Source organism: Dunckerocampus dactyliophorus, chromosome 13 (assembly GCF_027744805.1).
Source record: "Dunckerocampus dactyliophorus isolate RoL2022-P2 chromosome 13, RoL_Ddac_1.1, whole genome shotgun sequence".
NCBI lineage: Eukaryota > Metazoa > Chordata > Actinopteri > Syngnathiformes > Syngnathidae > Dunckerocampus > Dunckerocampus dactyliophorus.
In genome coordinates this window covers 2,688,312-2,714,474 of record NC_072831.1, presented here as the reverse complement: position 1 = coordinate 2,714,474, position 26,163 = coordinate 2,688,312, and the positions used below count along the sequence as shown (strand labels likewise).

Genomic DNA, 26,163 nt, shown 5'->3' with positions numbered 1-26,163 from the left:
ACAAAGCTCATGACCATAAGTGTGGGTAGGAACGTAGATGGATCGGTAAATTGAGAGCTTTGCCTTTCGGCTCAGCTCCCTCTTTATCATAACGGACCAATGCAGAGCACGCATCACTGAAGACACCAATTTGCCAAGAAATTCTGCACCTAGAAATTCTGTACATAAAAGTAATGAACAAATTTGGTGACAAAGGGCAGCTCTGGCAGAGTACAACCCTCACTGGCGAACCAAACTCTGACACTGGTCATACAGGGAACGAACAGCCTGAATTAGGTAATCCGGTACCCCCTATTCCCGGAGTACTCCCCACAGAATTCCTCAAGGAAAACGGTGCCAGGCACCACACTGCTCCTCTGGAATCCCAGATTCAACTAACTGGTGGATCCTCCTCTCCAGAACCTCTGAATAGACCTTACCAGGAAGACTGACAAGTGTGATCCCACTATAGTTGGAACACACCCTCTGGTTCCCCTTCTTTAAAAAGGGGGACCACCACCCCAGTCTGCCAATCCAGAGGCATCGCCCCCGATATCCACGCGATGCTGCCAACATAAATACAAATACATTATTTCAATGTATTTGTCCAAATCCTGGGGGAACTGGACGGTGATTCTGATATAGAACTTTCTACAACTTAATCAACTAGAGAAGGCAGTTTCAGCAGAAAGTGAGTGCGATTGCTGAAATGAAATCCTAGAAATGTGCTGACATCTATCCGTTTACCGACCAAGGATCGAACCAGCAACCATCAAGCCCCCCTACGACCTGAGATTGAAGTTGTCCATTCATTTTCAGTGTCACAGAAAATATTGAATAATGCAAAATGTGGGAATTTTTAGAAAGGTCCTGATACATTGCCTACATGTCTGGAAAGACCTGACTAAAACGGCAGAATTTGAAATGTTGGAAATGTTGTCACCACCCAACGTTACAGTAATGCAACATGTCATATGATCTTTCACTGGTAGGGGGCGCCACGTGACTTGCCCATTCACTTTCAATGGGAAAAACGTCACAGAAAATACGGAATTACAGTAAACCTTTTGAAAGGTCCTGATAGATAGCCAACTTGCATTTTGATGTTGGATTGGTTTGAATGGGTTGAGGAATGTGGCAGGAGTTAAAGAAGTAGAGGGATAAATGGATGAAAAATGGTGTAGAATTGGATATTAACGTTGTGAAAGTGTCTCAGCAATCGGCAATTTAGTTTTTTCTCTCATTAACATTTTCACATGCCATCACGCACAGTGATTAAAATGTTGATGCTAAAAACACAAAGCTGTTTTGTTTTCATAAAATAAATATAAGTTGTTAGCATATTGGACTTTTCTTACAAATGAAAAGGTGCATCCTTTCATTTTTCACTGTGCCACCCTCTGTCTAAGAAAGGTAATGAACCCCTGTTGATTTATTGTCAGTAGCGCTTGTGCTCATTCGGGTCACAGGTGAGCTGGAACCTACCCCAGCTGATTTTGCAAATAATCATTCACACTTATGTACAATTAACATAACATTACTATTTAAATAGTGTGAATGTTGAAGATGATGTTGTGTGTGTGAAATATGTTATGTGTTTTGTGTTGTTCTTGTACTATTTTGTATTTATTGTGCTATTTATTTTTTTTTTTTTTTTTACACTCAACGGCTTAAGCATTTTTCCACCATTCCAACATATTCATCTCCATCGGCAAAGGATGGCTATTTACTGACGTATTCCAAAAAGTTCCCACCTTTTCCATAATTCCACAATTACCGTGACAACATTCCCATTGAAAAATTAAATGGACTATTTTTTACAAGTTCCACATTTCTTAACGGATTCAAACCATCCATGCTACCTATTTTCCACATCCTCATCATTCACTGCTTTCCATAAATTCAACTTCCAAACTCAAATTCCCTTTTGAGCTTAAGAATTCTTACCACAGTAATCCCTGTGGCGATGAAGGCGATGAATACATTTCCAACAAATACAATTCCTTATTTATAAATGGAATATTTTGCTAGTTAGAGGATGGAAAACTTGTTTACCATCTTTTAAATACACTTTTTAACATCATTAGAGCATTCTAGATATGAAATAACACCCCTATAGTCACCTTTACACTTCTATTACCCAATATATAGATATAATAAGAGAAAATAAGAAATATAAGACATAGAAAACCTGTTTACCACCTTCCAAATACATTTTTAACATTATTAGAGCCCTCTAGACATGAAATGACACATGTGTAGTCACCTTTACACTTCTATTAACCAATATAGTAGATATAATAAGAGAAAATAAGACATATAAGACATAGAAAACCTGTTTACCACCTTCCAAATACATTTTTAACATTTTTAGAGCCCTCTAGGCACGGAATGACACATGTGTAGTCACCTTTGCACTTCTATTAACCAATATAGTAGATATAATAAGAGAAAATAAGACATATAAGACATAGAAAACCTGTTTACCACCTTCCAAATACATTTTTTAACATTATTAGAAGTCTGTGGACATGAAAAAACATCCTTACAGTCACATTTACACTTCTATTACCCAATACTGCAGACAAAATAAGAGAAAATAAGACAGAAATAATATAGTCTCACACATTTCTCACACAAGTTCTGTGTTGTTACTTTTTTACTTTTGTTTTCTGTACAGTACTTCCTGTGTCATCAATGTAACATTACTGACACCTAGTGACGAGTGTACAATACTACATATCATCACGATGCCTTTGAATGTGTCTTCTGAATGTCTTCTATTTGTATTTTACTTAATTCAGTCATTTTTATGCTTGGAAATGCTTCATTTGGGCAAAAACCATGTACAATTGGCTTCAATGTGCATTTTTATTGACTAACAATAGGCCCAATTCAACATTCAGCATGATGTATTCCTTTGTATGTTTTAGAAAAAAGGTGATAGAGTGAAGCCTTAATTTGAAAGGTACGACTGTGAACTGATTCAAATCATTCCAACATGAAAACGTTCAGCTCTTTCCAAACATCCGTGCTATCTACAAACTCCCACTTTTCCTGACATCCCCCTTTTCTCTAGCAACTAATTCCAATTGCAAGCATTCCAGCATGAAAACACTCAGGATAACAAACAGTTTTACACCTTCCAAAAATTGCCACTTTTCCTGTAATTGCACAATTTTGTGTACAGCATATCAGTTCATCTTTGTCAAGTAGTTGGAAACGGGCATCAAAGCGTGTGTGTGAGCGGGGTGGATTGATGCCTTTTTATATCCAATACCGTAAGAAGGAGCAACACAGTCCCATAAGCATAGTAAGACAACTTCAGGATAGAATCCAGGCGTCTAGGCTGATGTACTGTATGTGCTGTTATACAAGCAAGAGTGCTCCTGCCTCTTCCTGTCTTACTTTTGAAATCAAAGCTTCCATGTAGAAAAAGGACTAAAAAGGGAAATAGCATTTTTTTTTGTGACATGGTTTGGTATTTAGCTGAGTCAGCAAGTGTGTGCCGAATACTGGCAGTGATGGATGGTGTCAACGTGGTGCTGAGAGGCTTGGCATGGAGGGTCTTCATGCCAGCCAGTCATTTTGTCCACAACAAGGTGTCAGCACCTTCACGCCCCCCCCCCCCCCCCCCCCCGCCCCCCTTCACATAGCACAAGTGCAGCATGATGATATTTAAAAAGCTTGCACACGTCCTACTAAGCAGCACCAACAAGCTGCCACATGGCCTGACAAGGAGGATCAGACCTCACACATTTCCATCATTATTGTAAAGGTGTACCTTGGTCCTTTCAGTCTGCATCGACCTCATTAAAATCCATATCTGCTCATAATTAGGAAAAAGATAATAACGCCTGCGAAAATCCTCTCATTTTTCAGCCCCTTTGTCGGCTCCATCTGGCGGTCCGTTGTGCAGACTGCTCTCCTTTGCAGGCATTATTCATAAACGCCGGGAGAATTAATTCCTGGGATTAAGATTTGATTAAGATGTGTGTCACTTTGCTGTCTGAGAACTTATTAAGGGCCTCCTTGAAGAGGCGGCAGATGGAATTTCACTCCAATGTTTGGACATGTTAATTTCTGCCCTCCTAACACACACATTTGCATTTGACTGAGGCAGCCAGGCCTTCCCAATCACACGCAATCACTCATTCACACACGCTTTACACTATACTACACTTCATCAACTATTTATACACATATATACACTATATATATATATATACACTACTATAAACTATATATATATATATATATATATATACACATATATATATATGTATATACACACCACTTCATCAACTATTTATACACATATATACACTATATATATATATATACACTACTATAAACGATATATATATATATATATATATATATATATATATATACACATATATATATATATATGTATATACACACCACTTCATCAACTATTTATACACATATATACACTATATATACTGTATATACACTACTATAAACTATATATATATATATATATATATATATATATATACACATATATATATATATATATATATATATATGTATATACACACCACTTCATCAACTATTTATACACATATATACACTATATATATATATATACACTACTATAAACTATATATATATACACACACACACACACCACTTCATCAACTATTTGTACACATATATACAGTACTGTATATATATAGATATATATATACACGTATACACACACTACTTCATCAACTATTTATACATACTGTATGTATGCAGTACTACTCCATAAGAAGACATGAAAAGTGTTTAAATGTGTCCAGCCTTCTACCTGAAGTCATCAAGTCCCTAAGTGACTTGAGGACAGTTTGGATTTGCGGGCCACACTGGGTAAAACAATTTGGCAGAGGGGCCGTCTACGGATATGGGTGGTCATCGAAAAGAACGCGGCACACTTGCTCACGGTGCAACAAAACGAAAACGCAACACGTCGGCGGCAAGTGAACGCATCGCATAAATCAACTACCACCACTAGGAGGCGGATAAACAACAACTAAGCGCATAAGTTAACACGTAAATGGCTGCAAGGCATGCTGGGTAGTCCATTGGAAACATCAAAATGAACTGAGAACAATAAAACATTGGGTATCAACAGTATAACTCCTTGTTTACTGCTCTCATGATCTCCTCAACATATTTTGCAGTCAAGCAAAAATGTGACAAACACAGCAAAATGTTGGGAGAAAGAGTACCACAAGCTACCCAGCATGCCTTGCGGAGGGAATACACTGTGTATGGGTGTTTTTTTTGGCATGGCATTTATTTGTACGCCCACATGGTGCAGTAGTTAGGTTACTTGTTGACGTGTTGTGTTGTTTGGATCGCTTTTTTTTCTACAAGCTAAAGATTGCATCCGGCTATTTCGGCGTGCCACAATAGCACCGCAAGTCATGTTGTTTCAATGTTAAAGGAAAACGGCACCTTTTTTGTTTTAATTTGCCCCTCATCCGCGATCCTTATGTGAAACATGAACACACATTCCTTGTGTGTTCATGTTTCGATGATTTAAAACATTACCCAAACTTCTTTTCTGGGCGCATTTGATTTGCTCACAGGAGCTAACGCTACTCCCGTCAACAACAGCAGCATAGAAACCGCGACGACACTTCCAATGTCCGCTCTCTTTGGGATGGCTGGGTCTTCCCGTACAAGACTTGTGCTCCAGTCCTCAGGTAAAAAATGCTGACAGCTAACGAGCATCTTGTTGAGCCTTCGTAGCGAAATTGAGAGCCAGTAGTATCCACACTTCCACCTGTCCCGTTGCAGTGGCTTGAGGCGTTGTGAGTGACGCTGAGACGAGCTAGATGAATATAGTTTTTCGTGTTATCTGCTACAAAAACAATATCATTGCAGCTTGGTTAATATACAGGCTGGGTATGTAAATTTTTCAGGGTTTTTTGTTTTAGCGTCAAAATAGGTACCTCTCTTGACGTGCATTTTTAGCTGGCTCATACTAGCTCATTTTTTCTCGTTAGACTCACAGAAAAGGGAAAGAAATATGTGTTCATGTTTCACATAAGGATTGTATATGACGTGTAAAATTTCCAAAAAAGTGCAGTTTTCCTTTAAAGGTTTAAAAAAAGGAATTTGGAAATGCCCATGGGCTGGATTAGGAGGCTTGGCGGGCCTGATGTGGCCCGCAGGCCTGCAGTTTGCCCATCCCTGCTTTAGGAAAATTTAGGAGTGGTTGTCATGTGACAGTCATGTGACAATCCCAGGATATGTCTTCCATTAAACGGCGTGTGTGGCAGGTAAGCTGCTAAAGCTTATTCTTTGCCATTTTTAAATCCATGTAACAATTTGAATGCTTTGTAAAGCTGTCACACATCACAATTCAACTCTTTTATAACATATTTATTCAATCAATTCATATATTTTGCTTCAAATTGCCATGGAAGCGCTGACGTGATGTACAGTATTTGTCACAACAGCAGAAATGCTAACAAAATGCCACTTTTTCAGTGAATGTCTTTGTTTGCTTCAAAGTAGACTCGTGCTACACAAACAAGTGTCAAGTTAAGAATACATTTGCATCTTTCGCAGCAATTATTTGACAAGGCAACGTCACTAAAGTCTTCTGTGTGCTAAATCCGCCTTCACTTGACTTTCTATCTGGATTTTTACGAGTTAAACACCGAGGTGGTTTATGAATATTCGTGATAAATTCATGATATGTATTATAGTACATTGTAATGTGTGTGGAATGATGTAAACCTTGGCAGCTTCTACGGCGTGTTTACTTTTTTAATTTTAAAGTAAGAATTGATTTAGCTCAGTCGAATCGATGAATAATAAATAGTAGAAATCTATGAGTGTATTTGAAAATGCAATCTTTGCATCATAAAAAACACAATGGATGTGTTTTTAAATGTGAATGGAATAAATTTAAATATATAAATGTGACAAAGTTGTGTTCTCACGTAAGCAGGCCGCGGCCTGCACCCCAGGCAGTGTAAAAGGAGACTTTGAATTAAAATGATGACTTTCTCTGTTCTCCTTGAATAAAATGTTTATTTTCTTTCTTTTTACTTGTGCGTCGTTGCGCGTGTAAACCCGGCTACTAATTTTTGAGTTGATTTTTTTCCTTACTATTGTTACAAGTACGCGCGACTTTAAAAAATTCAACCAAAGTACCAATGAGTCGATAAAGTGTGTGGCTTAATGATATTATAATATATGAAATTATACGCTATCGAACAAGACCGAAATGTGACTTTAATGTTTATTTCTGCTCAGAAAATCATCATGATTTTCTATGGATCACTTTTTGTCTGGCGAGTACAAATATACCGTCATCATGATGCAATAATTCATAGATCATCTTTTTATAATCAATCTCTTGGCATGTATTCATGTATTTATCTAATGTATCGTTTTAAAAGAAATACAGATGTGAAAACATACTGTGAAATACGGCGATAAGGTTCAAACAGTCGGCTATGATTCATAGCATATTTGTACAACATAATCAGTTTGCCTATTGCTCATGCCGTTGTGAGTGAGTGTGTGTGCTGGGGTTTGTGTGTGTGTGTGTGTGTGTGTGTGTGTGTGTGTGTGTGGCCCTGCCAACACCTGTCACCTATCAATTTCCTGCATATCTCCAAATATTTTGGACTAAATAATTCCACACACTCCGCGTCTGTCCTGTTTTAAGAATGAGTAAAAAGAAAGAAAGAAAGAAAGAAAGAAAGTAAGTAAGAAAGAAAGAAAGTCAGTGTTCGGGCCACGCCGCAACAATTCTTTTCCTCGTCACCATCGAAACGAATCATTGAACTCATCTAAACGAACGATGCAGGAAAATGTACAATTTGAAAGTGTCAGCATAAATTGTTATATCTGTCACTGCCACTATCATTTGATGCTACAAGTATACAAGAGTACGTTTTTTCCAGACAAAATACATGAATATTTTTATAGAGTTTATATGATGGTGGTGGTGTACATGCACACCTGCAAACTGGGCACCTGGCAATAATAATAACAATAATAATAACAATTATACATGTATTGTAAATAGAAGTGTGTATTATTTCTAGGCGACTGCACGTGGAGATGCGTTCAGGGGCGGAGGTTTTATTGTGCCAACTTACATTTCGTCCCGGTCAGGGTGAAATCATCCGTAGAGATGTGAACGAGCTTTGCTGTGGTCTGCAGGATGTCCTGACTTCACGTTTGACATGAAAATAGAAGGTCCTCCGTGAGTAGAAAAAGTCATAAAAGCAGAGAGTTTGTCTTTGTGTTGTCATGTAAGAAGAAGAAGATCCTCACACACACGCTCTCTGTCTCTCTCTCTCTCTCACACACACATACACACACACGCGCGGTGTAAGTGTAATAATGTTAGTGTGGATCCTCACACACCGTGTAAGTGTATGAGCAGAGATGGTGGAGGATGACTTCATGCTAAATATTGTGTGTGTGTGTGTGTGTGTGTGAGAGAGAGAGAGAGAGAGAGAGAGACAGCTCCACCAAAGGACAGCCCCCATTCTCTCTCTCTCTCTCTCTCTCTCACACACACACACACTGCTTCTTCTGTTTCCCACCAACCAATGGTGTAGGTCAGAGGTATCCATAGTGCAGCCTGAGGGCCATTTGTGCCACCCCTGCCCCAAGCGTCAAATAAAAAAACATATATTTATACATTAAACAGAGCCGTGTTGGTCATGTCTATGGTATCAAACAGACATCATTATGTACCGCTATGATTAGGTGGAGCATTACCCCATGATGGGACGGGTTGGATAGATAGAGTCTTTCATAAACAATAAATAAGCTGACATGGAGTGATAAAACACTTGAATCCAAAGAGGAGCAAAAGTAAGGCTCCACTGACATTAGGTGACAGTGCAAGTCCAGATAACTAAAAGCTCAAAAGGAATCCTCACGACACAAGCAAGCCACAGGTACAAAAAGGAACAATTAACCCACCTGGGAATAGCAAATTACAAATAACCACCGCGTGCACTCAGCAGTTCCCTGTCGCAGGAGTCACGGAGTGGAAGGAAATTCAAAGCAGGAGTTGGAGCTAACAGATAAAATGTCATACAGGAATCCTTTGTTTATCACTGTCATAAAAGTGAAAAGTGAACTTCTGCCTAATTTATACATCGAATATTTTGGGAGAGTATAGAAAACCTGTTTACCAACTTCTAAATACGCATGTTCATATTATTAGAGCTCTCAATACATTAAATAACACCCCTATAGTCACCTTTGCACTCATATTACCCAATATAGTGGACATAATAACAGAAAATAAGACATATAAGACCCAATGTAGTGAAATAACACCCCTATATTCACCTTTACACTCCTATTGGTCAATATCGTAGACATAATAATAGAAAATGTGACATATAAGACAGTATATTTTGGTAGTTAAAGCATAGAAGACCTGTTTACCACCTTCTAAATACGCGTTTTAACATTACTAGAGCCCTCTAGGCATGAAATAACGCCCCTATAGTCACTTTCACACCAAATATTACCCAATATAGCAGACATAAGAGAATGTAAGACATAGAAAACGTATTTACCACCTTCTAAATATGTTTTTTTAACATTATTAGAGCCCTCTAGACATGAAATAACACCTCTATAGTCACCTTTACATTACTATTACCCAATATAGTAGACATAGTAAGAGAAAGTAAGACATAGAATACCTGTTTACCACCTTCTAAATACGTTTTTTTTACCATTATTAGTGCATCTAGACATGAAATAACACCCCTATAGTCACTTTTACATTCCTATTACCCAATATAGTAGGCATAGTAAGAGAAAGTAAGACATAGAATACCTGTTTACCACCTTCTAAATACGTTTTTTTTACCATTATTAGTGCATCTAGACATGAAATAACACCCCTATAGTCACTTTTACATTCCTATTACCCAATATAGTAGACATAGTAAGAGAAAGTAAGACATAGAATACCTGTTTACCACCTTCTAAATACGTTTTTTAACATTATTAGAGCATCTAGACATGAAATAACACCCCTATAGTAACATTTACACTCATATTACCCAATATCGTAGACATAAAAAGTAGTCTCGTGGGCACTATGAACTGCATAATTCAATATATTGCCATGTGCATGTGTGTCTGTTTTCCTCCTCTCTCGCCTTCAAACAGGCTGGAAGAGGGTTCACTCAGTGCTTTGCTTTCAGCACCTTGACACGTTTGTTCCATAGAACAACGGCATGAACGGAGTGAGCACTTTTGTCGGTCATACCGTCTCTTTGTTTCGGTGGGTGGAGGCGGGGCCGCTAGCATACGCACAGAGTGCAGAAGAGTGTAACATAGTTGAAATTACATTAGTAGGTTGGAATATTTTGTCATATTTTTTCATTGTACAGTTCTTAAAAGTAAAAATTTCATCTCGTCTCGGAGACCCAATCTCGTGTATTGTCTCATCTCGTGAAGCGAGTGTCAGTATCCTGTGCTTTTATTATGGATTTGTATTATTATTATTATTAGGGATTATTATTATGGCAATAAAAGCTGTTGTTCCACCCATCAAGTCTGGTGCTTGTGTGTCTCAGCCAACATTACAGTAACATTACTGACACCTACTGGCCAGGGTACAATACTACATATCATCACGACCTCTTTTATTGTGTCTTCTGCATGCCTTATATTTGTATTTTACTTCATTTTTATGCTTGAAAATGCTTGATTGGGTAAAAAAAAAAAGTCAAATTTGCTTAAATCTGCATTCTTTTTTATTAAAAAAATAATGGGCCATATTCAACCACAAAACTGCAGATTCACTCATATAGATTTTGAAAAGTCATGAGGCCGTGACATTGGAAGCACATAGTGGTTGATGGATTACCGTAACAGAAAACACGGGAAAAATAGAAAGGAAGTAAACTAAAAGGCATAACCGGTTATGCATATCACTTCTTACTTATATTTATACAATTCAAAATGTTTGATAAGGTATTTCTCCCTTCTACATATCTATTCCCAATCATTCATTCCCACTATATCGTTTATATTTCTAATAGGGAGAGAACGTAATAGAGAATGTGAAAAAAAAAACAAATAAAATGATTACAAGGAGTGATTATTGCCACACTGAAAATAAATTGGCCTTGATCTGTGTATTCAAAAACAATTCCAATAAAATGACAAATAAAAAACTTTTAAAAATGTCAATAACTCTGTAACCACAGAGTCTGTGGTTCAAATTCTGCTCCACTGCCGTTGTGTCCTTGGGCAAGTCACCTTACCGCCACACATAGATACTTCACTGACCTACGACCCGGCTTGTGGCTTCTGAAATAGCTGGTAAGTACCGGCAGGCCAAGCGGCATGCGGCTTTGGTGGTGGTCGAGTAAAAACTCGGGTGTGGGAGGAGTTCGGTGAGGCCATGGAGCAAGATTTTCGGTCGGCCTCAAAGAGGTTCTGGCAAACTGTCCAACGCCAGAGAAAGGGGAAGCTTGGCCTCGCCTGAGGATATAGTCAGATGGTGGAAGGAATACTTTGAGGCCCTTCTCAATCCCACCGACATACCTTCCATAGAGGAAGCAGAGTCTGAGGAAACGAACGCAGACAGTTCCACCATCGTGGTTGAGGTATCTGGGGTTGTCAAAACACTCCCAGTGGCAAAGCTCCGTGGATGGATGAGTTTTGCCCTGAGTTCCTCAAGACTCTGGAGGTTGAGGGACCGTCATGGCTGACACGTCTCTTCAACATTGCATGGACCAGCTCTACACCCTTGCCAGGGTACTGGAGGGTACATGGGAGTTTGCTCAACCGGTCCACATGCGCTATGTGGACTCGGAAAAGGCATTAGACTATGTCCCTTGCAATATCCTGTGGTGAGTATGAGATTGGTGGCACACTACAACTAGGGATGTGAACGATAAACCGATGGGACCGGATATCCAGTTTGAGGAGCGAACAATTCTGATGTGTGATAAAAGACTCCCGTATCAATAATAATCAGCCATAAATCTTTAGATTAATCGATTGTGGTGACATGCACTGGGTATCGCGAGAGAAACAATCGGTTGACAAAGTGTCTTATAAACCACCCGAGAGCCTGGGATGCCGGCGAAAGCTCCATAACTTGCCATGGCTGAAGATGAGAATGCAAACACCCCGGCTATCTTGCTAGGGCCAGGGTCTTTGGATTCATTCAAGAAGGGTGCAAACCAGACCAACACAGCTGAGTATGGCAACTTTTCTGCTTTGTAACTTGATTACTTTGAAATGTTGCACCTGGAGTGTTGACAGCACTATGGAAAATGTTTCAGGATTACCATTGTTATGACATTTCGAGTATGGGATTGTTTACTTTTCCAAGCTAAAACAGCATTTTCATTGCACTCATGCGACAAATATTTCGATTTACTTGTCTGTGCTTGGGAGAGATGTGTCATCATTTAAGGAGCTGTGCAATATTTAGCTATTTTATATTATTGATTGGATTGAAGGCTAAGACTAGTGTTTTTTCATTGCTATATTTTATAGATAGATAGACTGGTGTTTCTTGTCATTGCACACAGTACACAACCAAACTTAGCTTGGTGACTGCACTTCTATTTCTGACGACATTAAGACATGTTCAAACTTAAATGTTCCATATGTAACAGGTACAAAAATATAGATATAAAATATAGAGTGTAAAATATTGTTCATGGCTGCATGGTGGTTGGCCACGTTGGCCAATACAGGAACAGCCTCCCACATTCCCAAAAACATGCAGGTGAGGTTAATTGGTGACTCTAAATTGTCCATAGGTATGAATGTGAGTGTGAATGCTTGTTTGTCTATATGTGCCCTGCCATTGGCTGGCGACCAGTCCAGGGTGTACCCCGCCTGTCAGCTGGGATAGGCTCCAGCATGCCCCCGCGACCCTAATGAGGATGAAGCGGTATAGAAAATGGATGGATGGATATTGTTCATTCAGCAAGTTCTTTTTTTGTATGGTAACCTGTGTTTTTAGATTAAAATCGAATAGTCTATCATGAAGAGATTTACATCCCTAACTCCTACGTGCCATTGGGTCCTTGTAGAACCGGAGCAGGAGCCTGGTGTGCATTGCCAGCAGTAAGTCGAGTCTGTTTCCAATGTACGTTGACCTGCGGCAAGGCTGCCCTTTGTCACCGATTCTGTTCATCATTTTCAGGGACAGAATTTGTAGTTGCAGCCAAGTCGTCGAGGGAGTACAGTTTGGGGGCCTTAGGGTCTTGTCTCTGGTATTTGCAGACAATGTGGTCCTGATGGCCTCATCAGGCTGTGACCTTCAGCGTTTACTGAGGCGGGTTGCATCTGAGTGTGAAGCTTCTGGGACGAGACTCAGCACCTCCAAAACCGAGGCCATGGTTCTCAGTTGCAAAAGGGTGGATTCACCCTCCAGGTTGGGAGCGAGGTCTTTCCCCAGGTGGAGGAATTCAAGTATGACAGGGTCTTGTTCATGAGTGAGGGAAAGTTGGGGGGGGGATCGACAGGCAGACAGGCGCAGCATCTGCATTAATGTGGTCGCTGTACTGGACCGTCGTGGTGAAGAGAGAGCTGGGCCAGAAGGCAACGCTCTCAATTTACCAGCTGATCTATGTTCCCACCCTCACCTCGGATCATGAGCTTTGGGTTGTGACCAAAAGCTAAAAAGAGTTTCCTCCGTAGGGTTGCTGGACTCATCCTAAGAGATAGGGCGAGGAGCTCGGTCATCTGGGAGGGGCTCAGAGAAGAGCCGCTGTTCCTTCACATCGAGAGGAGTCATTTGAGGTGGCTCGGGCATCTAGTCCAGATGCCTCCTGGACACCACCCTGGTGAGGTGTTCTGGGCATGCTCAGCTGGGAGAAGGCCCCGGGACAGACCAAGGACACGCTGGAGGGATTACGTCTCACAGCTGGCCTGGGAAAGCCTTGGTGTCCTCCTGGTGGAACTGGAAGAGGTGGCTGGGGCCATGGAAGTCTGAACTTCGCTACTGAGACTGCTTCCCCCACGACCCGAACCCGGATAAGCAAAAGAAAATGCAATGGAATCATTGGAGCCATTGCTCAGAAAGAAAGAAAAGTCAGAAGGCTTTATTACTGTGTGGGTGCCAGTCAAGTGGTTAATAAGCTAATCAACACCTATTTTTGTTTTGCTTATTTGATACTTCCACCCACATTAAGGTGGAAGACCGCCCTGTGTCTTGATCAGGGGTCACCAACCTGGTGCCCGCGGGCCCCCACGACCGCATAAGGTGCCCGCAGGCCTACTTTTCATTCAGGTTTTCAGTTAATAATGTGAGAACACTAGAAAGAAATGTATTCTGAAACATAAAATGTGAGTTGTGGATACCAGCATTTTGTGAATGTTTTGGTAAAACAAGCATATTTGATTTGTTTGGACTGAAATAAGGTATGAAAATCATTTCTACAAAAATGAGTAGCTCGTGGCCATTTTCATTTTCTAAAAGTAGCTCTCGCAAGAAAAAACGTTGGTGACCCCTGGTCTTGATGACAGCCAATCGGATCCTGCGGCTCAGCGCGGGTGTGATTTTTTTGGGTCTACCACTTGACATTTTTTATCCATAATGCTCAGGATCTTTCCAAAAAATGTAGAATGACTGTCTTACTGCGGCCAACCTCAGCAGCCATGGCACGCTGCGAGAGGCCTTGCTTATGCAGCTCCACAATCCCACCACGTTGGAAATCAGGAGGGCATGACAGTGTAAATGCCTGACAGAAAATGAAAAATTTGAGCAGATTTTGGCTTTTATAGCCTGTGGTTTTAAACTTTGGATCAGCTGATAAACAGCCTATTTCAGTTGAATTGTTGTTTTCAATTCCCACGACCCTAAAAGAGGAGAAGCGGAATAGAAAATTGATGATGGATGGATGTTTTCAATAAATTACTTTTTCAAAATGCTTTTTGTCTCACTCCCCCTTCTTGTTTTGCATATTGTAGCTCTGCTTAAAACCTCATTAAGATCCAAATGTGCAAAATGCTAATTCTTGCAATTTTTCAACCCTTCTTAAGAATTTCATCAGGAGTGTATCTACACACACACTACCGGTCAAATGTTTGAGAACACCCCAATTTTTCCAGTTATTTATTGAAAGTCAGGTTGTTCAAGTCCGATGAATACCTTGAAATGGTAGAAAGGTAAGTGGTGAAGGTTACCCAAAACTGAAAAATAACGTGTATTTCAGAATTATACAAAAAGACCTGTTTCAGGTAACAATTTAAAGCTGTTCTGCAGAAATTGAGGTTGATCAAGCCTTGGCAGTTGGTGCAACTAATTCCCTGCAAGTGTTCCAAGTTCTGGAGGACTGACTACCTCCTATGTCTGCATAAAAAAAACAGTGTTCGGAACACATTTTGGTACTACACTGTCGTGAACATCAGTTGAACATTTGTTGCTACAACAATGGCAAGAAAAAAGGGAATTAACAGACCATCTTAACATGGTTTTTCAATATAATATAGTATACAGTAATATAATATATATATTATATTTTTTATATGCTATACTTACGTTTGATTTTGTATTCACCTGCTAACTTTTACAGGTGTATACAAATATAGAGTAATTGCTCTGTTTGTCATCATCCAATTTCCAATACTTACAGATATCAGTTGTTTAACTTTTTTTTTTTTTTAAACTAAAACTGAATTGACTGAAACTAGACTAAATCGACTAAAACTGTTCCATATAGAACTAACTAAAATGTGACTAAATAAAAGGAAATATTTTCCTCCAAAAGACTAAAAGTAAAATGGCTGCCAAAAACAACACTGAATGAAACTAACACAGAATATAAGATAGGTAGAATTAAGAGATCAAATGTAATGAACTACAACACATATGTAATAAAAACAATCAAATAAGAAATGTATTCAGTATAGGCGGGTCTTATGAACACAATGAATCATCCATCTTTGTGAGCGTATAAAGAGATTCTTAACACAGCTGTTGACCTTGAGATATGATACAGTACACAGTGTTTGCTATCTTTCCTTTGACCTTTCTTGATGTTGCTGGAGCACACAGGCTTGTAAAATCACCTTGTGCAGCAGAACAGGTACCACTGATGCAGGTGTGTTTGACTCTCTAACACCTGCCGTGTGGAATAAAAGCTGAGCTGCATGCCAGCACTGATAAACTCAAGCAACAGTGACGCACGCTTGCAGCTGGAAACATGGAACTGCAATACAACTGCAAAGTATTTCTTCTTCTGACCTCAACAATACAACGAGTACTTCTGACAGCAAACATTTCTTATGTTTTTTTGTCATTATTGTAGGATCATCTTATCAAATGAATATTAACATTTGTCCATGGAACGGTATTATAAATGTATTTTCAGTATGATTCCAATCATTTTTTTCGCAATTAAAAAGCAAGTATATGGCTGTAAATGTAAAAATGGCCCTGCCTAGCGTCTGAATGTTAAAGACCTGACCGCGATAAATGAATTTCTGCAAAGTAGGATTCAATATTTTCACAGTTAGAGCATAGAAAACCTGTGTATGACTTTCTAAACACATTTTTTGAACCATTTAGAGCCCCATAGACAAGAAATAACACCCCTATAGTCACCTTTACCCTCCTATGATTCTTTATTTACCCCACATTGCTCATGCACTGGCTACGGAATGTAGCGAGGGACGACTGGATTCATTCACTCCACAGTCACACACTGGTGTGTGTGTGTGTGTGTGTCTCCATAGCTGCCCTGGAGTAGAAGGAAACATGGCTGCCAGTTCACTGATCAAACATATTTCCACACATATGTGGGTGTGGGTGAAGCGTCTTGCCCAACGACACAACAACAGTGACCGGGATGGAGAAAGCGGGCTACAAACCACCAACCTTCCAGCTTCTGGACGACCTGCTCTACCTCCTGAATAAAATATGATGAATACAAATATTGTTTAAGCCAGAAAAAAATGAGCATAATTTAAAAGGCTTGGTTACAAATTTATGTTTTTGTGGACTCGCATCATAATTTGTAATACTGTACTGTAACTGGTGCACCTGTGCATTATTCCCCCACTGTAACATTTGACTATATTGGCAGGGCCTGATCTCTTTGCTGACACAAGGCAACAACTATAAACCACACAGGTGATCAAACATTTTAAAAAGGCTTCTGTATATCATTTAAAACACATACAGTCTAAATGTTTGGCTTGTGATTGCACAGAGCAATAACAGAGACTTGATTTGACAAGATTTGCACAGACACGCAGTATAAGGCACACATGCACATTCTATGTTTGCACATTGCTCAGTGACACATCGCTTACCACTGCACATATGCGGTATACAGTACTTGGCCCACAGATGTAGTCGGCCGTCACTACACTGAGGAAGGACGTCACTTTTCTCAAGTGTATTCACTTCATTATGGATTCATTGCATTTACATGATTTCATATTTTAGTTTTGAGTTGGCTGTATGTCTGTTTCAAACATGCATACGAGGTTACATTGACATACATTTCAAGGTTCAACATGTCCAAAAAGGAGTAGGAAGGAGCAGAAAACCTGATTCCATTTTCGTACATTTCGTTTTTTGACCTTCTGGAACGAATTAATGACGAAACCCCATGTTCCACTGTACCGATGAACTGAAATAAGATTACCTAAGTAAAGTGGCCACATGCAGCGCATTCGGAAAGTATTCACAGCACTTCAGTTTTTCCACAACATACAGCCCAGCCTTATTTCAACGTGGGATACATTCCTTTTTTTTCCTCAATATTTAACACTCCATAATGAATATTTGAAAACATGTTTTTAATGCCTACAAATTGATCATAAATGAAAAACAACATCATACTTACGTATGTACAGTATGTATGTATGTATGTATGTACGTACGTATGAATACGTAAGCACTCCTTGGATTTGAAAACGGAGCTCCGGTGCATCCTGCTTCCACTGATCATGCTTGAGATGTTTCTGCAGCTTGGCTGGAGTCCACCTGTTGTCAATTTAGCTGATTGGTCATGATTTAGAAAGGCACACACCTGTCGAAATAAGGGCCCATCAAAGACGTTAAAGAGCAATCAAGACTACTCACACACCATGGGCGGGCTTGGCCGCCATTTTAGCAAGCACGACCCCCATACACTCTCCCTTAGAGGTAAGGTGAGACGCACTGTCATCTGGGAGAAACTCTGAGTAGAAGGGCTGCTCCTCCGCAATGAGAAGAGCCAGATGAGGTGGGTCAGGCATCTGGTAAGGATGCCTCTCGGGCACCTCCCTGGGGAGGTGTTCAGGGCACATCCGACCGGTAGGAGGCCTCGGGGAAGAACCAGGACAGTTGGAGAGACTAAGACTATCTGGATGACGTCGCCGGGGAGAGGAAAATCTGGACTTCCCTACTTACCCGTGGCCCCACCTCAGACAGAGGGAAGAAGATGCTACATGTATGGATGGATGGTTGGATGCATCCCGATACAGTGCACTTCCATCCACTTCCAATACTGTGGTTTTTCACGGAAGTCAGCCGAGCGATTAATTATTGGATAGCTTCAGAATAACAATGTTACTAAAAAGAATACATTCAGGGACTTATTATATTGTAAAATTGTTGGTCTTGCTTAAAAATGCATGTATTTATTTGTATTCAATGTAAAAAAAAATATGAATATGTGGCTTTCGTGGCTCTCTGTGCCCAAAAGGTTCCTGACCCCTGATGTAGACGTTTGTTTCTTTCAGCTTACTCCTCTGCCTCATCAGTGCGGCCATGTTTTTTTCTCTTGTTGAACTTTATGATGATGACAGGTGTGGTGTTATTCCTGCCAAACACTGGGGTGCATGTATCGATGTTGTTGACATCCACATCCACCCCCATTGGCTGCAGAAAGCTGGCCACCTGTTGCTCTGCTGGAGCAACATCGCATCCTCCTCCGTTATCAGCTGCACTGGCATAAGACCTACGTGTTGAAGCATTAAAGCATGTCGAATGCTCCAAATCATCCACTCTGCCAGTCATTTGCGACATAATTTGATCCTCTTCATCATTTTGCTTCTTTAAAGCTTCTGCATTTCCTTCTAGCCCATCATTTCTTTACGAAGTGATGCCTTTTCATTCTTCAAATCCTTAATGTGTTTTGTTAAGGATTTCACGTCTTCATGTTGTTGATCTATTTTGCTCTTTACCGCCTTCCTTATACTGTTTCATTCAGCATCACAATTATCTTCCGACCATGTCCTCCTCCTCTGGAGTGACGTTGCCAGAAGCAGAAGCAGAAGCCCTTTTTGTAGTCATTACTAGCAACAATTAGCTTGTGTTGTTATCAACTGTCAGCACTCAACGTAACGAGTTAGTTCCTCATGCTAGGCGGTATAAAAGCTGGTGGTGTCAGTAAACAGATCTGCATTATAGTTGAGATCCATAGGCAGGAAAAGTGCCAAAATAGGAAAAACCTTAAAGATTGGTGCAAAGCTTCTTTCAGTTCATCCACACAGGAAGTGACATCACCAAAAAAAGGCTCTCTTGCAGGGTTCGGGAACCTTTTTGGCTAAGAGAGCCATGAAAGCCACATATTTTAAAATGTATTTCCATGAGAGCCATATAGGATTGTCAAATGAATACAGATTTTAATCAGATTAATAGCAGTTTTTTAAATTAATTAATCATGATCAATCAAATCAAAGATGGCGCCCTCCGTGGCAGACATCTCTGTGACACTCTCCCGTTTTTTTCTATTTTTTGCTATTTTATTGTTCATTTTGGACATTCAACACACTCACGCAGTACATTACAACAGAGAGACACTTTTGAACATCGGCAGGGTCCACCATGAACTTTCATTTAGCCTCTCAGACTTTGCCTTTCTTCTGCGCCGGGAGAACGCAGCAGCCTGCGGGCCCGGCGAGCAAAGCATCCGAGGCGTAAACGAGGCAAGCGGGCCGGCCTGCATGCTAGGCTAAAAGCTAGAGCGACGAGGCCACCGCTACCAAGCCTGCTGCTAGCCAACGTCCGCTCTCTTGAAAACAAGATGGACGAACTAAGAGCAAGGATTACAGCTCAACGTGAGATCAGGGAATGCTGTGTGCTCACCTTCACAGAAACCTGGTGACGGAGGATATACCGGACTCGGCGATCCAGTTGGAAACATTTGCTGCTTACCGGGGAGATCGGACTTTAGCGTCTGGTAAACACAGAGGTGGCGGCGTCTGTGTTTACGTAAACAAACGGTGGTGCACAGACGTACAGACGATGGAAAAGCACTGCTCGCAGGACATTGAGCTGCTGATGGTGAAATGCAGACCTTTTTATTTGCCTCGTGAGTTTAGCGCTGTGTATTTAACTGCTGTTTACATCCCACCATGAGCTAACACCGCTAACGCACTAGGCCTCCTGCATGACATCATTGATAAACACGAGACCAAACACCCAGACGCTGTATTCATTATATCTGGCGATTTCAACCACTGTAACCTCAGGACTGTCCTCCCCAAATATTACCAGCATGTGAGCTTTCCCACAAGGGAAAATAACATCCTGGACCAAGTCTACAGCAACATGAAAGGTGCTTTGAAGGCTGTTCCAAGACCCCACTTTGGAAAGGCTGACCACATCTCCATATTCTTTTATCCAACATACAGACAACTTCTTAAACAAGCTCCCCCTGTACGTACAGCAGTTAAAATGTGGAATGAAGAAACTGATCAAGTACTTCAGGACTGCTTTGGCTGCACAAACTGGGATGTGTTTAAAACTGCAGCGGGGAGGGAAGATTGTACTGTTGATTTGGATGAATATGCTTCTGCTGTTACTGGCTACATTAGCACATGCATAGAGACTGTTACCACCACCAAGTATTACAGAAAATACTCTAACCAAAAACAGTGGATGAACTGTGATGTAAGGGCTAAGCTACGTGCTCGTTCGACTGCATTTGTCATGGGCACCGCTGATGACTACAAAAAGGCCAGATATGACCTGAGGAGGTCCATACGAGAGGCCAAAAGACAGTACAGACAGAAGCTGGAGGGCTACTATTCCACCTCAGACCCTCGGCGCATGTGGGCGGGGCTCCAGCACATCACAGACTATCGACAGCGGGGTAGCGTAGCCACGTCCAGCCATACCACACTTCCTGATGAGCTGAACGAGTTCTATGCCCGCTTTGACACCCAAACTCCTGATGAGCAGAGAGGGTGGCTGGACTTGGGGAGCACACAGGACTCACCTCTCATGGTGACACCAGCTGATGTGCGCAGGGTTCTGAACAAAACAAACCCACGAAAAGCAGCAGGCCCAGACAACATCTCAGGACGTGCACTTCGGGTTTGCTCATCAGAGCTAGCTGATGTGCTTGCTGACATATTTAACCTGTCGCTTGCGCAAGCATCTGTACCGACCTGCTTTAAGTCCACCACCATAGTGCCCGTACCCAAGAAGAGCAACGTGACCTGCTTGAATGACTATTGCCCTATAGCACTCACTCCTATTGTTATGAAGTGCTTTGAAAGATTAGTCATGACCCACATCAAAAAGAGCATCGCGGCGGCAACTGTGGACCCTCTACAGTTTGCATATCGCCAGAACCGGTCCACGGATGATGCAGTCAACACTGCCATCCACACAGCCCTTTCTCACCTACAGGGCCAGGACACATATGTCACAATGCTATTTATAGACTATAGCTCTGCTTTTAATACAGTCAGCCCCCACAAACTCACAAATAAGCTCCTCACACTTGGCCTGTCTCCCTCCCTCTGTAACTGGGCGTTTAACTTTCTAACAGGCAGGCCCCAGTCAGTCAGAGTCCACAATCGCACATCCAGCTCAAGAATTGTGAGCACTGGGACCCCACAGGGGTGTGTGCTGAGTCCACTCCTCTACACGTTCTTCACCTACGATTGCGTGGCCTCCCAGAACAACACCAGCATCATTAAATTTGCGGATGACACTACAGTCATCGGACTGATCACTGGTGGTGTTGAAACATCATACAGAAGAGAGGTGGCGGACCTCATAGCTTGGTGTCGTGATAACAATCTCCTTCTCAATACAGATAAGACTAAAGAGATGATCATCGACCCAAGAACAAGGGAAAAGGAGCCGCATAGACCCCTGTTTATTGATGAGACTGAGGTGGAGAGGGTGAAAACCTTCAAGTTCCTTGGCACACACATCAGCGAGGACCTCACCTGGTCTCACAACACCCAACAAATTCTGAAGAAGTCCCAAAGGAGACTGTACTTCCTGAGAAGACTGAGGAAATTTGGCATGTCCACCACAATCCTGAGTTGCTTCTACAGATGCACTATGGAAAGTGTCCTTACCGCCTCCATCACTGTTTGGTACGGTAACTGTACAACACGAGATAGGAAGGCACTCCAGCGGGTGATCAAGACCTCATAGAACATTGTTGGGGCAGCCCTCCCCTCACTGCAAGACATTTATAAAACTAGAGTCCTACGAAGAACACACAACCTCATCAAGGACAGCACACATCCACAACACTCATTATTCACACTCCTACCGTCAGGCAGATGCTACAGGAGTTTGAAGTCCAGGACCACAAGGCTGGCAAACAGCTTTTACCGACAGGCCATCAGGCTTCTCAACGAAGCACTCGCACACGCCACACGCAACACACGCACACACTCATAGCTCTTTATTTATTTATATATTTATTTGTATATTTATCTGTATTATTGTCTCTTCTGTTGTTGTTGCTTAATTTATTGGTATTTATGTTTCTTATGTTCTTATTCTTTCTTGTGTTGTCTTTCTTTTCTTGGGAGAATGAACAGAATAAGATTTTCATTGCATAGTATAACTGCTGTTTTACCATGCACATGACAATAAAACTCTCTTGAATCTTGAATGATAAATCACAGGCTGTACAGTGGCCAAGTGGCTAGCATGTTGGCCACATAGTCAGGAGATCGGGAAGATGCTCCGCTTGAGCATCTCTGTGTGGAGTTTGCATGTTCTCCCTGTGTGTGTGTGGGGGTTTTCTCCGGGTACTCCGGTTTCCTCCCACATTCCAAAAACATGCATGTTAGGTTAATTGGTGACTCTAAATTGTCCATAGGTATGAATGTGAGTGTGAATGATTGTTTGTCTATATGTGCCCTGCCATTGGCTGGCCATCAGTCCATGGTGTACCCCACCTCTCGCCCAAAGTCAGCTGGGATAGGCTCCAGCATACCCTTGTGAACCTAATTAGGATAAGCGGCATAGAAAATAGATGGATGGAACTATGTGTGAAATATGCCCATTTTTCAGTGTATTTAATGAACAGAAAGGTAAATGACAGGATAGGATTACATATAATTGGATGTATTAACAGCTCCAAATGAACTGAATTTGTCAATCAAGCTAAAAGGTAGCTAGCTGACTGTTTGATCAAAGGAGGGATGTTTACTTCTTGACCTATCAATGACCCGGGTAGGCTACCGCATTATTCAGTAATAATCAAGTTTTGGTTTCTGACCCAGGAACTATGTTAAGGACAGCTGGCATTGGCTCTGGCCCACCGCATTACGGTAGAACATGGATGAATGGATTAAAATGCATAAGAAAGTGTTATATTTCGAAGGATATTTTAACACTGTGATTTCTGTAATGTTTTACTTGAAAAAATAAAATAAAATAAAATATGGTGTTAAGAAATGTCTAAGAGCCAGATGCACATCCACATCTGGCTCTCGAGCCTTAGGTTCCCTTCCCCTGCTCTATTCCAGGCACTTCCAGCTGAGTAATCTGTATTGTCCAACCTGATGGAGCTTGACAGGTGCTGCAAAGAGAAATGGGTGAAACTGTCCAAAGATACGTGTTCCAAGCTCGTGACATCATATTGAAAAAGGCTTGAGGCTGGAATTGCTGCCATAGGTGCATCAACAAAGCATTGAGCAAAGGCTGTGAATACTTTAACAGTATGTACAAGTGATTTCTTAGATATTTTTTTATTTTGTAATAGAACAGTTCGATTTTTTCATGTTGTCATTATGAGGTGTTTTGTGTAGAATTTTGAGAGTAAAAATGATTAATTCAATTTTGGGAAATAAAAGTGAAAGCACTCCGAATCATTTCTGGATGCACTATATTGTGCTGCGCCCTTATTAGGATCATATGTAAAATTAAAAGGAAATCTGTAGATTTGTGGGCTTTGTGATCTTTATTTGCACATCTAAGAGTGTTGGCAACATAAAGATATACAGTATGTATGCGCCCTTTCTGGTTTACTTTCCTGAGCTACACGTCACCAGCCGGACGCTTCCCTATCGCGCATGCGCAGCCTCAGCTACTGCTCAAACAAAAATATTTGACCACTTCTAATTTTAATTTGAGTTATTCTATCATATGCCATATATAGAGTTATAAACACGCAGTTGGATTTATTTATGAAGAAATACATACATTCTAAAGTATTCCCATGAGATTTATTCAAACTTTGACCACATCAGTCAATGCATATCTGTGAATTGCAACAACTTTTAAAATATAAAAGTAAATGCTTTAGTTCCCGTTTGTTGAATGAGTGACAATTTCTCCAATTTAATTAATTAATGACGACGTGTGCTTCGCGAGGTTGGTGACGTCATATCCGCACAAGCAAGCTTTTTCTGTGATTATCCCGCCCCTATTTTACGTAAATACAGTTGATTTTAACAATTATTTCGTTTTAAGCACTATTCCATGGCCTGAAAAGCAATATTTGGGAAATAAGTCCGTCGTATCAATTCACGTTTTTTAAAAGTATTTTCATCAAATGATCTTTTTACGATCTTCAGGACCCTGTCAGTCAAAAATACTGTCATCAAGCTCGGTTGAGAGAGCGCAGCTTTTCCACGTCACTGTGTTTACCAAGACAGACGGAAAGGTGTATAGTTTTCCACTTACTGAAGATCGAATGATTAACTGCATGGCAAATGTATGCAACCATGCATTGAAATGTCTCCCAAGTGTACTTTGTCAGTCTGTCGTGGTGAACTGAACGAGCACTCGTCTCCCACCGCTGTTAGCCGGCTAGGCTGCTAGCTTACCAAGCTAGTTTGTCGCTAGCTTCACCGGGACTCCATCTTTGAAGAAGCAGCCACACAGGTAATGTTCTCTTCATTTCTGGACATCCTATGGAACGGACTCACGTTTTTTTCCTTGTGTGTGCTTTGCAAATTATGGAAGACGGTTGTCTTGTTTCCAGACAGAACGATGCAGCCAACCTCAGTGAGCTTACATGCTAACTAGCTAACGATAGCCGGTTGGCTTCCAGATACAGACTTCTTTGAATAGTTTATCAAAATTGAATTTAACTCCAGGTTTGTTCGCTGAACATCACCAGTGACTGTCGTACAAAGGATAGACAGCACTGACATGAACAACCTGTTTAGTGTAGCAAGTCGTCTTTACGGGATAATAAGTCTTGTTTTAAAATCTTTTCCTAAGCTGCGACTCTATAAAATGTATGACAAATTGGGGACACTGTTGAATTTTCATAATTGGCCCAGACACATTAGCAAAAAGTGAGTCCAGCTACAAATTAACATTCTTCTGTTGCTTATTTTTATCGCCATTATAAATGTCTCAAACAAGACGGAGCTGCCTGCTGCCTCTTTAGATCAGGGGTGTCAAATTTGTGCCATGGAGGGCCGAGACACAGCAGGTTTTCTTTCCAGGCGGCCACTAAAGCAGGTGACTTTAATGATCACCACATGCTTCGAGGTGAGGTAAGGCGCTCATCAATTAAATCACCCGTTGGAGAAAAAACCTGCAGTGTCTGAGCCCTCCATTGACACATGAGTTTTAGATGGAGGAAGGACCATGGCAGCACCCGCTGCTCATTGAGAAAAGTTATATGTTCATGTCAGTCTCCAAGTCGCTAGAGTTAGAGGGCTTTGTTTACTTGCTAAATATAGTGGCAAAGTTGCTAAGTTGGCAATAACGATCCCCCCTGCTACATCATCTTATTCTCTGGCAGACCAGGTACGTCATTCTGTGTTTATAAATATATGTACAGTCAAACCTGTCTTAGCGGCCACCTTTATAGAACGGCCACCTGCCTGTAGCGGCCAATGAAAAATCCCCCGCAGCAAATGTACATGTTATAGACCCTGTGTATAGCAGTCACCCGTCTCACGTGGCCAGCGGCCACCCATATTGTCTCCCTTGGTCAATATCTGACTGCATATAGCGGCCAAATTACCGAC

The 26,163-nt window shown here is 41.0% G+C and overlaps 2 protein-coding genes across 4 annotated transcripts in view; one reads left to right on the top strand and one right to left on the bottom strand.

Annotated features, from left to right (window-relative positions):
• The window catches only part of pitx3 (paired-like homeodomain 3), a 29,507-nt gene extending 21,072 nt beyond the window's left edge, over nt 1–8,435 (bottom strand). The window contains exon 1 of the mRNA XM_054797552.1: nt 8,118–8,435. The gene's annotated coding sequence lies outside the window, so the exon portion shown is untranslated. The remainder of the gene's footprint in view (nt 1–8,117) is intronic.
• Nucleotides 8,436–24,783: 16,348 nt separating this feature from the next.
• The window catches only part of gbf1 (golgi brefeldin A resistant guanine nucleotide exchange factor 1), a 131,534-nt gene continuing 130,154 nt past the window's right edge, over nt 24,784–26,163 (top strand). For all 3 annotated transcript variants that reach the window (XM_054797702.1, XM_054797701.1, XM_054797703.1), the window contains exon 1: nt 24,784–25,060. The gene's annotated coding sequence lies outside the window, so the exon portion shown is untranslated. The remainder of the gene's footprint in view (nt 25,061–26,163) is intronic.